A 12,547-nucleotide genomic window follows, 5' to 3' on the forward strand; every position below is an offset into this window, starting at 1 on the left:
GTCTTAGTACGCCGTCGGATCTTAGGTGCAATTTTTCAGCGGCCGCTAGGTGGCGTTTCCGTCGAATTCCGCGTCAAGTATGCAAATTAGCTAGTTACGGCGATCCACGAACGTACGTCCGGCCGGCGCATTTTTTTTACGTCGTTTGCGTTCGGCTTTTTCCGGCGTATAGTTAAACCTGCTATTATGAGGCGTACTCAATGTTAAGTATGGCCGTCGTTCCCGCCTCGCATTTTGAATTTCTTACGTCGTTTGCGTAAGTCGTTCGCGAATAGGGATTTGCGTAGAATGATGTCACCGTCTTAAACATTGGCTTGTTCCGGTTTCATTTCGAGCATGCGCACTGGGATCCACGGACGGCGCATGCGCAGTTAAAAAAAAAACGTTGTTTACGTCGGGTCACGACGTATTTACATAAAACATGCCCCCATCACAGATATTTGAATGGCGCGCCATTACGCCGCCAAAGATACACTACGCCGCCGTAACTTACGGCGCACATTCTTTGTGGATTTGAAAAAAATAAAAATAAGTTACGGCGACGTAGTGTATCTTAGATACGCTGCGCCTGGCGGAGAGAAGCGCCGAGGTACGTGGATCTGGCCCGAGGTCTTTTGCTCGAATTATTGCTCTCACTCTAACGATCTTAACAATACCTCACATGTGTGATTTAAATACTGTTTACATGCGGGCGCGACTTAGGTATGCGTTCGTTTCTGCGCGTGAGCACGGAGGGACGGGGTGCTTTAAAGCAAATTAATGTGTTGGAATGGCCCAGTCAAAGTCCAGACCTAAATCCAATTGAGAATCTGTGGCAAGACTTGAAAATTGCTGTTCACAGACGCTCTCCATCCAATCTGACAGATATTGAGCTATTTTGCAAGGAAGATTGGGCAAAAATGTCACTCTCTAGATGTGTAAAGCTGGTAGAGACATCCCCAAAAAGACTTGCAGCTGTAATTGCAGGGAAAGGTGATTCTACAAAGTATTGACTCAGGGGGGCTGAATACAAATGCACACCACACTTTTCACAAATTTATTTGTAAAAAAAATTAAAAACCATTTATCATTTTCCTTCCACTTCACATTGTTTTCAATGGGAAGGAGCGGTGAAGGAGCGGTATACATGCCGCTCCTCTCACCGCTCCAAAGATGCTGCTGACAGGAGATTTTTTTGTCTCCCGCCAGCGCATCTCCTCAGTGTGAAAGCCCTCGGGCTTTCACATTGAGTCTGCAGTGAAGGAGTTTTTCAGGCGGGATAGCAACGCTATTTTTAGCGCTGTACCGCCTGAAAAACTCCTCAATGTGAAAGGGGTCTAAGTGTTGGTCTATCACATAAAATCCCAATAAAATACATTTACATTTTTGGTTGTAACATGACAAAATGTGGAAAATTTCAAGGGGTATGAATACTTTTTCAAGGCACTGTACTTGATATTGTGTTCTGTGTCGAGCTATGCCTGAATATCACTGTATGATCTGTAATATAATGACAATACATTTTGTATGAGGGGGACGCTCTGGATTTTAGGGTGTTTCCTCGGCTGCAATAGCATGGTGTTAATCATCACTCCTTGGGTACCAGAAGACTCCTGTATTTTCTGTAAGAGATATTTTAAACATTTTTTCCTTCTCTTTAGCGCTGCAGCCCAGAGGTGAGGTGCGTTTCCAAAGCAACCACAATCATGAACGTCCCTCTCCCCCCCTCCTCCTTTTCCTGCCTCTGTAAATTCTGCACAGAAACCGAGCTCCATATAGATGCAGAAATGCACCAGAATCCTCATCCTGCCGTTACCCAGCGCTGACCTCGCCGCCTCTGACACGCCGCAGGTAATTAAAACACAAAACTCATTTTTCCACCCATTGTTAATAGCAGACCCCTGACTGGGTCATGACAATCCATTTGCAATCGCAATGAGAGAAATTTCCCGCAAAACGCATGTGACAGACAGGCAGCCGTGGTGACTTAGCGCACAATTGTTCTCATTTTCTAAAATGAACTGATGGTCACAAAGTATTCATTTGACAGGAAGTGCTGACATCAGCAAGGTACTCTGCGAGACCTGGCACCACTTCTGAGGGAAATAGGGAACAGGCGGGGAACGGCATTTCCACACAGCCTTTGTATGACAGGACGGTCACAGGGCTATTTATTGTGGTTTGCCCCTCCAAGTCAGATGTTGCCCCGTGACCCAATACCAGGGTTGGGAGAGAAAGCAGTCACTGCCATACACAGTGCTCTGGCATTCGTCCACCAATGTTTACCTCCATCCTCTTAGTGCCATAGAATGTGTTCTAATAGCAAGACCTTCTTTACTTTGTTATATGGTGGAAGGAATTTATACACAGCAGTTTTTTGTTTTGTTTTTAAATGTTAAAGGGATTGTAAAGGTTCGTTTTTTTTTTTTCTAAATAGGTTCCTTTAACCACTTTCATACCAGGCACTTACGAGCCCAAGCCAATTTTCAGCTTTTAGCGCTGTCGCACTTTGAATGACAATTGCGCGGTAATGCTACACTGTACCCAAACAATTTTTTATCATTTTGTTCCAACAAATAGAGCTTTATTTTGGTGGTATTTGATCACCTCTGCGATTTTTATTTTTTGCGCAACAACTAAAAAAAGACAGATTTTTTTTTTTATTTAGTTTTTTTTTCTGTTAATTTTTTGGGTAAATAAGTACGTTTTCTACTTCGATTATGGGCACGGATAAGGTGGCACTGATGGGCACCGATGAGGTGGCACTGATGGGCACTGGTGAGGCGGCACTGTTGGACGCTGATAGGTGGCACTGATAGACGGCACTGATGGGCACTCATAGGCAGCACTGATGGGCACTCATAGGCAGCACTTATGGGTGTCACAGATGGGCACTGATAGGTGGGTACTGGGCATAGATGGGCACTGAGGGGTGGCACTGGTGGACACTGAGGGGTGGCGCTGATGGCATTGCTGGGCATCACTTGTTTATCCCAGTGCCAGTGTCAGTCCCATGTTGTCAGTCAGTGCCCCATGGGCACTGATTGGCATCTATTCTCTTTTTTTTTTATACTGGCCTTTTTTTTTTTTTTACTGCCCTTCCCTAGTGGTCCAGTGTGGGCTTTCCTGGTGGTCCGAGGGGGGGGGGGGGGCTGCGCTGATAAACAATCAGCGAGAACCCCCCTCTGTTAGACACGAGTGAGGAAGAGCCATCAACGGCTCTTCCTGTTTACATTGTGATCAGCCGTGATTGGACATGGCTGATCACGTGGTAAAAAGCCTCCGCCGGAGGCTTTTTAGCGAGATTGGAGATGCAGGGTGTCAGACTGACACCCCGCATCACCAATCGCCACGCTGCACGTCCCCGTCGGCATGAAATCCTGCAGGACGTCCAGTCAGGATTTCACAACCACTTCCTGGACGTCAATTGTCCATTGACCGTGCGGGAAGTGGTTAAAGGGGTTGTAAAGTTGTAAAGTGTTCCATCTCCATCTACTATCACATGAGCAGGTCTAGCACAGGCAGTACAGCCGAACACAGACCCAGCTCTCACACACAGCGAGAGATGCCCGGTGTCATACACGCAGGAGAGAGGGGGAGCGCTGCAGTCAGCTACAGCTCAAAGCAGCCTCAGGACAGGCAGCCTACCGGGCTGCGCCAGATCGGCCCTGGTGATGACAGAGAGAGAGTGAGAGACTTGGCAGCGGCAGCTGCAGGCACTGCAAAGCAGTTTTAAAAAAAAAAATATTACATTTTTTTTTTTAAAGCCAATGTGACATGATTGTCTCGGGGGGGGGGGGGGGGGGGCAATTGCCCTGTTGCCCCCCCATGGATCCGCCGTTGGTCGAGGGACCCCAGAAGAGGATGTTCAGGGCCACTCTGTGCAAAACAAGCTGTACAATGGAGGTAAGTATGACATGTTTGTTATTAAAAAAAAAGAAAAAAAACGAGCCTTTACAATCACTTTAAGCTACTTATGTATTCAGTGCTAGTGTACAGAATAATGATGATGTTCCAGGTGCAGAAACCCAATTCCAATTTGCTGGAGTCAAAGTTTTTTTTTTTTTTTTTCTGTGTTGTGGACTTTCAATTCTACGCTACTTGAATTGTATTTATTTTAAATTGAGACATAAGTACCGTATTTATCGGCGTATACCGCACACTTTTTTGCCCTGAAAAATCATGGGTGCGCGATATGCGCCGATACCCGCTTTCCTGCGCTGAGTTTGAACACTGCGCCGGCATATACTGAGCGCAGTACACTCGTGTATAGTCGGGCAGGCTCGGCTCCTCTCGCGCTCACGTCCTGGACATACAGGACGTGAGCGGGAGAGTAGCCGAGCCTGCCCGACTATACACGAGTGTACTGCGCTCGGTATATGCCGGCGCAGTATTTAAATTCGGCGTGGGAAAGCGGGGATCGAGCGAGGAGGACGCCGCAGAAGGACGCCGGACCCGACGAAGAGGACACCCGAAGCCGCAGACGGACCCGACGAGGCCGCCGATGGACACCAAAACTGTAAGTACTAAAATGTTTTTTTACAGGAATGTCGGGTCCACTTTAGGGGTGCGCGCTATACGTCGGAGCGCGCAATACCCCGATAAATACGGTAGTTTATAGAGTACAGAGAATTTATTTTAACAGTCTTCCCCAAATGAGCTTACAATCTAATGTTCTAGGTGCAAAAGACGTCCCCTCCAAAAAAAAAAAAATCATGGGCAGGGAATTGAAGCAGAGACTCCAGTGCTCCACCGCCATGCTGCTGCTTTTTTTTTTTTTTTTTTTGCATTGTCTTGCTAAATACCTTAAATTGAAGTTTTATATGACTTTTTATGGAGAATTCCTATTTGTGTGTTATACGGAGCTCTGTCCTTTTCCCCCTCGGAAGATGACATGAAAACCCAAACAACACATTGTTATCAGCTCCATGCAGCCACACTTAATTAGTTCCTTGCGTTTTCGCAGAACTGAACTTTATTCAGAACATTCCTCACATTGCAGAGCACCCTTAGATCACGTTGTCTGGCAGCTATGGAGAGGATTGCTTTAACCCCTTCCATACAGAGCATTTTCACCCTCTTCCTGCCCAGACCAATTTTTAGTTTTCAGCGCTGCTGCACTTTGAATGACAATTGCGCGGTCATGCAACACTGTACCCAAATTAAATCTTTATGTTCCCCCCCCCACAAATAGAGCTTTTGTTTGGTGGTATTTGATCATCTCTGCGTTTTTTATTTTTTGCGCTATAAACAAAAGAACAATATTTTTTACTTTTTGATTTAATAAATATCCCAATTTAAAAAAATAAATAAAATTTTTCCCTCAGTTTAGACTGATACGTATTCTTCTACATATTTTTGGTAAAAAAAATAACAATAGGTGTATATTGATTGGTTTGCGCAAAAGTTATAGCATCTACAAAATAGGGGATAGATTTATGGCATTTTTATTTAATTTTACTAGTAATGTCATCGATCTGCAATTTTTATTGTGACCGTGACATTGCAGCCGACATATCGGACACTTTGACACGTTTTTGGGACCATTCACATGTGTGGCCCCATAATCTATTGCCTGGGGGGCCCATAATCTCCTATTGCCTGGGGGCCCCATGAGTTGTCAGTCCACCCCTGACTAGCTTATTATGTAATACTCACCTGGGATCGAAGCCCTCGTTGTGGTGCCCGTACACAGCACCAGCCAGCGACATATCGTCCCGGAGTTACCCCTGGGTATCGCGGCTCCGGCGCTGTGATTGGCCGGAGCCGTGATGACGTCACTTCCACGTAACGGTACACTCACTGAAAGCAACGGTACGTACGTGCCGTTGCTTCAGTGTGCATGTGCCGATTACATTCAGGTTTAGGAGATATCCGGGGTAGCTACAGGTAAGCCTTATTATAGGCTTACCTGTAGCAAAAAGTGTGTTGTAAGGGTTTACAACCACTTTATCAAGCCCTTAGTTGTTTTTTTGTTTAGGGGACACACAGAAAAGTGTGGTGTTGTCAGGGACAGGAGCTCCACACCAAACACACAGAAGATTAATGTGTCCGAATTTTTGGTGCCGGTGTTCTGCCAATGAGTGTCCCCCTGGCAGATAATGCCCCCCCTGTACTAGGCAAGCGCAGCGCTTGCCTCTGAAAATAGCCGAACATGTAGAACTGAGAGTCAGCTCTAGACAGTGCCTGCGTCGACCTCGCTGTAAGTGGCCAGTCGGCTTCGCTCGCTCCACCTCCTGACTAATTTTTTAACATCTTCCATGTCCACGGGGATGGTAAGGAATGAGCCTGGATGTCAGAAGTGTAGCACAATTTGGTGTGCGCAGGCGCCGTCTAGAGCCGACTCTCAGCTCTACATGTTCGGAGGCAAGCGCCGCGCCTGCGCAGTACGGAGGGGCGCATAATCCGCCGGGGACCTTTTTTGGCAAGACACCAGCGTTTGAGCAGCAGTGTATGAGTGGATGTCTCCAAACATTGCGACGCCTGACAGCTTTATACAAAAGGTTCCTGCAAAGTCTGCCACCTATGATTAGACTTCCAATTATTCCATTATACTAATTATCCTTCCCTCTATAAATAATCATAGGTATGATTGCTGCTTAAAGGGAAAATTTGCTCGCTGCAAACAGCATGCGTTGGTTGCTGAAGTAAGACGTTTCCTTACCTCACAGACCTTTTGTCACCATAAAATCAATGAAGATCACTGAAGAGCTTTGGGGTTCATTCACAAATCACAGCTCTGAAGGTGTTGAAAATCAAATCTTGTTATGCAACAACCAGGACTAATTAAGTGTCATTTTTCTAGGATGGATCGCTAGGGAAGAAGGCCTCGGCTCAGTGTCTGGTCACCACGGCAACATGAATTACTCTCCCATCAATATTGTAGCCAGGGGGAACCTAACGCTCAGGGAGCTGGAAGACGCGGTGGATGCCGGGCTGTGGGAGCCTCAGACCATCATTATTGTGGTCATCTTCGGACTGGTGTGTTTCCTCCATCTGACGGCCTTTCTGTATACGGTCTGTTTGCAGAGCTATGTTCATGCTGGCGCTCAGACCTTTGTACGACCTGTCCCTCGCGTAAAAATAAATGGAGAAGGCAAAAAATGTTTCCACTTCATATCCCAGTGGCTGAATGATAACTGTCACCCACCACAACGAGAGAAAGACCCCATCATGATCGACATGTGAAAGATGAAAAACAACAATGGCGACTATGACAAGATTTAAAAAGAGAAAGAAATGACTTGCTATGTGGCCCACGGGTACGGCTCATTCCACACTTTAAATTGTGGAGCAAAGAATGGTAGAAAATGATGATGTCTGTTCTGTACACGTCTTATCAGGGTCAAGTGTGGCCAAGTTAGTGAGCAAAAGATTTTGGGAGAAGAAATCTACTAAGTATTTAGAGAAGATGTGTGAGCAGTGTAAAGTGTAGAATATGCTAATAAAACATGCTGTTACAATAAATAAATGTGTGGACTGGCAACTTTTATTTTGGGATCATTCCATTTAACCAGATCCTGGAGAACGATATGAGAAGAAACCTCTGATGGCTATAGGTACCAAAGGATTAGGGTAAGTTCAGTCAGAAATACTGTACACTATATTGTCAAAAGTATTGGGAGACCTGCCTTTACACGCACATGTAGGTAGATTCAGAGAGATTGGATTAACTTTAGGGCGGCCTAGCCTGTTTAGGCTACATTGCCGTAAATTAACTAGGCTAGTAGTGATTTTTAATCTACTCACCTGCTAATTTACAGCGGCATAGCCTCAAACGAGCGGGCGTAAGGGCGCCTAATTCAAATTGGTTGGAGGGGGGCGTGTTGTATGGAAATGAGGCTTGACCTCACGTTTGACGTTTTTTTCTACTGCGCATGCGCCGGGCGCCTACATTTCCCAGTGCGCATTGCGGCTAAGTACGCCGTACGGGCCGTGGACGTAAATGACGTAAATCCCAATTCGCGGACGACTTACGCAAACGACGTAAAAATTTTGAATTTCGCGGCGGCCATACTTAACATTACTATTCCACTAGCATAGCTCTAACTTTAGGCGGCCTATCCCTTATGGAAACAACGTAATTCGACTGCGTCGGCCTGGCGTATGTTCGTGAATCGGCGTATCCCCTCATTTACATAATCTACGACGGCCACAATGGAAGCGCCATCTAGCGGCCACCAGAAACATTGCAAGCTAAGATAGAACGGCGCAAGCCGTCCTATCTTAGCTTTGTTTAAGCGTATCTCTGTTTGAGCATACGCTTAAACATAGGGCGGCATAGATTCAGAGTTAGGCCGACTTATCTGTAGATAAGTCGGCCTAACTCTTTCTGAATCTACCTAATGATCTTTAATGGCATCCCAGTCTTAGTCTGTAGGGTTCAATATTGAGTTGGCCCACCCTTTGCATCTATAACAGCTTCAACTCTTCTGGAAAGGAGTGTGTCTATGGGAATGTTTGCGCATTCTTCCAGAAGCGCATTTGTAAGGTCAGACACTGATGTGGACCAGAAGGCCTGGCTTGCAATCCCTTTCTAATTCATCCCAAAAGTGTTCTATCGGGTTGAGGTCAGGACTTGCTCATCTATGGTATTTATGGTCCTTTCTTTGTGCACTGGTCCAAATCATTTGGTGGAGGGAGGGTTATGGTGAGGGATTGTTTTTCAGGGGCCCCTTGGTTCCAGTGAAAGGAATTCTTAAGGAATCAGCATACCAAGACATTTTGGACAATTTCATGCTCCCAACTTTGTGAGAACAATTTGGGGATGGCCCCTTCCTGTTCTAACATGACTGCGCATCAGTGCACAAAGCAAGGTCCATAAAGACATGGATGAGCGAGTTTGGGGTGGAGGAACTTGACTGGCCTGCAGAGTCCTGACCTCAACTCGATAGAACACCTTTGGGATGAATTAGAGTGGAGACTGCGAGCCAGGCTTTCTTGTCCAACCAGTAGTGTATTCAGGTTTTGTGCTGCCCTAGGCCTGACTAAACTCATGCACCCCTTAATTCAAATAAGGCACACCCCTTCCTGTCAAGGCCACACCCCTTTCAGTTTAAGATCCACCCTAAAATTTTCAAGTGGAGAAACTAGTTCTGAGGGCCTTGGGGGGGGGGGGGGATGGATTCCCTTAATTTGCATAGATTTCCTCTCACTTCCTATTTGGCTATGGGGCAGGAAGTGAAGGGAAATCTCTGCAATGGGACAGGGATGGTAAAAAAACAAACAAAAAAAAAACAAAAACCGACAGGGGCTATAACCCTCCCTCACTCTATCCAAAATGATAAACAAAAGTGTTGCCTATAGTTCTACTTTAAGCACAAATTTCTGAAAATGTATGGAGAGGTCTAGGAAGATATAACCATTCCAATGGTGCAGCAGAAAACATATAGCCCAGTGAGGAAGGTCCTGGATAATAGGACAGTCAAAATTAGAAGCAGACACACACACACACTATGCCAGCCACCCGCATACTGGAAGCAGCATTACCGCTTTATGGGGGCGCTAGACTAATTTTCCTCTCAGCCCAGTCCACTTTATGGGGGCGCTGGACTAATTTGCCTCTCAGCCCAGTCCACTTTATGGGGGCGCTAGACTAATTTGCCTCTCAGCCCAGTCCACCCCATAAGACTGGTGCTACACTAACAGTGTAGCACAAGCCGGCGGGAACTCTTTTCATGCTGCCCCCCCCCTGCAAAATGCTGCCCTAGGCCAGGATACAGCATTGTGTCCAACATCAGTGTCTGACCTCACAAATGCACTTCTGGGAAAAATGGTCAAAAATTCCCATAGACACACTACTAAACCTTGCGGACAGCCTTCCCAGACGAGTTGAAGCTGTTAAAGTGGCAAATGATGGGCCAACTCAATATTGACCCTTACAGACTAAGGCTGCATTCACACCTCCGCGACAAGTAACGCCGCGTACGCAGTGTATTTTGCTGCGATTCGTGTAACTTTTTTTTTTTTTTTTTAACAAATCTTTCCCATTGCTTTCTATGGCCGAACACCAATGCCGCCTGAAAAAAAGGGTACGGGACTTGTTTTCAGACGGCAGGCGTACGGCGTCTGAGATGTGAACCATCTCATAGACAGCAATAGGAACTCTCCCCTCCAGCGGCACGAGCGTCCGACGTTTTGTCGCCAAGGTGTCAATGGAGCCTAAGACTAGGATGCCATTAAAGTGTATGTGCGTGTAAAGGCAGGCGTCACACTATATTGTATGTGTTAACACACATTGCGGTCTATTTGTCCAAAATTTGATAGGCATGGCATCTGATATTCAACAAAATTCTTTGATGTACATTCACCCTGGGAGATAAAGACAAAATTTGTGGAAATTTGCTGACAATTGACCCAGGTAAAGTAACCCAAATAAGGCAGTCCCACCACTTATGACATCACTGCTCATATTTAGACTAATATTAAGTTTATTTGAATGGAGTGGGGAAGGATTAGACCCTCTGTCAAGTTTTTATTACCACATCCCTGATAGGGAGATTTATCCCAATTAACTTCCAACTTCAAATTGTATAATTACACTGACAAAAAAAAAAACTGGAAGCCAATTGGTTACTATGCAGATTTGCACCCGATTTTGCACTCTCCAGTTTTAGTAAATCAAACCCTGTGTTTCCTTAGCAATGCTCAATACACTTAAGAGGTCAAATTATAAATATTTCACATCAGTAACTCAACCTTCACCCAGGATTCACATTTTTCCCTATTGACTCCAACTAGAAAAACAAATTAATTTTAGCTGTATTAAAATATCTGATAACAAATCCATTAAAATGTATCTAAACCTAAAAATAAAATCTTAATATTTTGCAGATTACCATTCCTTAGCTGCAGTGGTTGCATTAGTTTTCTTTACACTTTTTCTCCCTTTAGTATAAGCTGGTGATTCTGCCAGGGACACAGTTCCTGTCCTAGGGTGACAATCACACACCCTACTTTTTTTTTTTCCCTCTTTGTCTGAATTTCTCACTTCCTGTTCTTCCTCAGTAAGCTTGCCCCCATCAACCAAGCTCTTCTGGCTGGGGGTTAGTCAACATGCTCGCACAGCATCTCCCTGCAGGGATGTAGTCCCAATAGAGGGGGTGAGTATGCCAACTAACCCCCAGCCAGAACAGCTTGGATGATGGGGGCAAGCTTACCGAGGAGGAACAGGAAGTGAGAAATTCAGACAAGGGGGGGGGGGGGGGAAACATTTAGAAGTGAAATCGAAGGAAAAGGTAAGTGAACCAACAATGCACTAGCTTAACCACTTCCTTACTGGGCACTTAAACCCCCTTTCCTGCCCAGAGGACTTTTTGCGATTCGGCACTGCGTCGCTTTAACTGACAATTGCGCGGTCGTGCGACGTGGCTCCCAAACAAAATTGACGTCCTTTTTTCCCCACAAATGGAGCTTTCTTTTGGTGGTATTTGATCACCTCTGCGGTTTTTATTTTTTGCGCTAAACAAAAATAGAGCGACAATTTAAAAAAAGAAAAAAAAAATGTTTACTTGTTGCTGTAATAAATGGCTCAATTTTTTAAAAAAAAACATTTTTTATCCTCAGTCTAGGCCGATACGTATTCTACATATTTTTAGCAAAAAAAAAAATCGCAATAAGCGACTGGTTTGCGCAAAAGTTATAGCGCCTACAAAATAAGGGACAGAATTTTTTTTTTATTATTTTTTTTTTTACTAGTAATGGTGGCGATCTGCGATTTTTATTGCGACTGCGACGTTATGGCGGACACATCGGACACTTTTGACACATTTTTGGCGCCATTCACATTTATACTGCAATCAGTGCTATAAATATGCACTAATTACTGTATAAATGTGACTGGCAGGGAAGGGGTTAACACTAGGGGGTGAGGAAGGGGTTAAATGTGTACCCTAATTAGTGTTCTAACTGTGGGGGAAGGGGGGTGACTGCTGGAGGTGACCGATCTGTGTCTCTATGTACAAGAGACACAGATCCGTCTCCTCTCTCCCTGACAGCACCGCTGTCTGCGAGAGCTGGCAATGAGAGATGATCTCATATGTAAACAAATGAGATCATCTCTCATTGGCCGCACAGATCGCCTAGGAAACGGCCGCTCCGATTGGCCGTTTACGGCGATCTGTGACTGGCTGTGTCCGAGGGACACGGCCAGCACAGCAGTTCCCCGATGCGCGCTCGGGAGCGCGCGCGGGGAACGAGCAAAGGGGCGGACGTCTATTGACGGCGCCTCAGAGAATTAGAACCACCCCGCGGCCATCAATAGTCGTACGGCCGTCGGGAAGTGGTTAAAAGAACCTATTTAGAAAATTAAAAACAAACCTTTACAACCCCTTTAACGCTTTTAGAGCAATATTCAGCCCCAGCTGTAAATGTTGAACACAGATGCTAATGGAAGTGTTGATTGCCACTTTAGCCAGGTTGCTATCAGGCTTCAGCAGGCTTTCAACAAGCTTCAAGAAATGATAAAGCCTGTTTAAAGTGGCAATCGGCACTCCCATTAGGATCGGTGTTTCCCTTCAGGCCTGGACTAAACTGAACCTTTCCAGATTATTTCACTTGACAACCTCTT

At 45.5% G+C, this 12,547-nt stretch overlaps 1 long non-coding RNA gene across 1 annotated transcript; it reads left to right on the forward strand.

Moving 5' to 3' along the window:
- Positions 1 to 1,691: 1,691 nt before the first annotated feature.
- On the forward strand, positions 1,692 to 7,446 carry LOC120933189. Its single transcript, XR_005748070.1, has 2 exons — positions 1,692 to 1,830; positions 6,785 to 7,446. It is a non-coding gene; the product is annotated as an uncharacterized LOC120933189 (long non-coding RNA).
- The last annotated feature ends 5,101 nt before the right edge of the window (positions 7,447 to 12,547 follow it).

This window comes from Rana temporaria, chromosome 3 (assembly GCF_905171775.1).
Source record: "Rana temporaria chromosome 3, aRanTem1.1, whole genome shotgun sequence".
Classification (NCBI taxonomy): domain Eukaryota; kingdom Metazoa; phylum Chordata; class Amphibia; order Anura; family Ranidae; genus Rana; species Rana temporaria.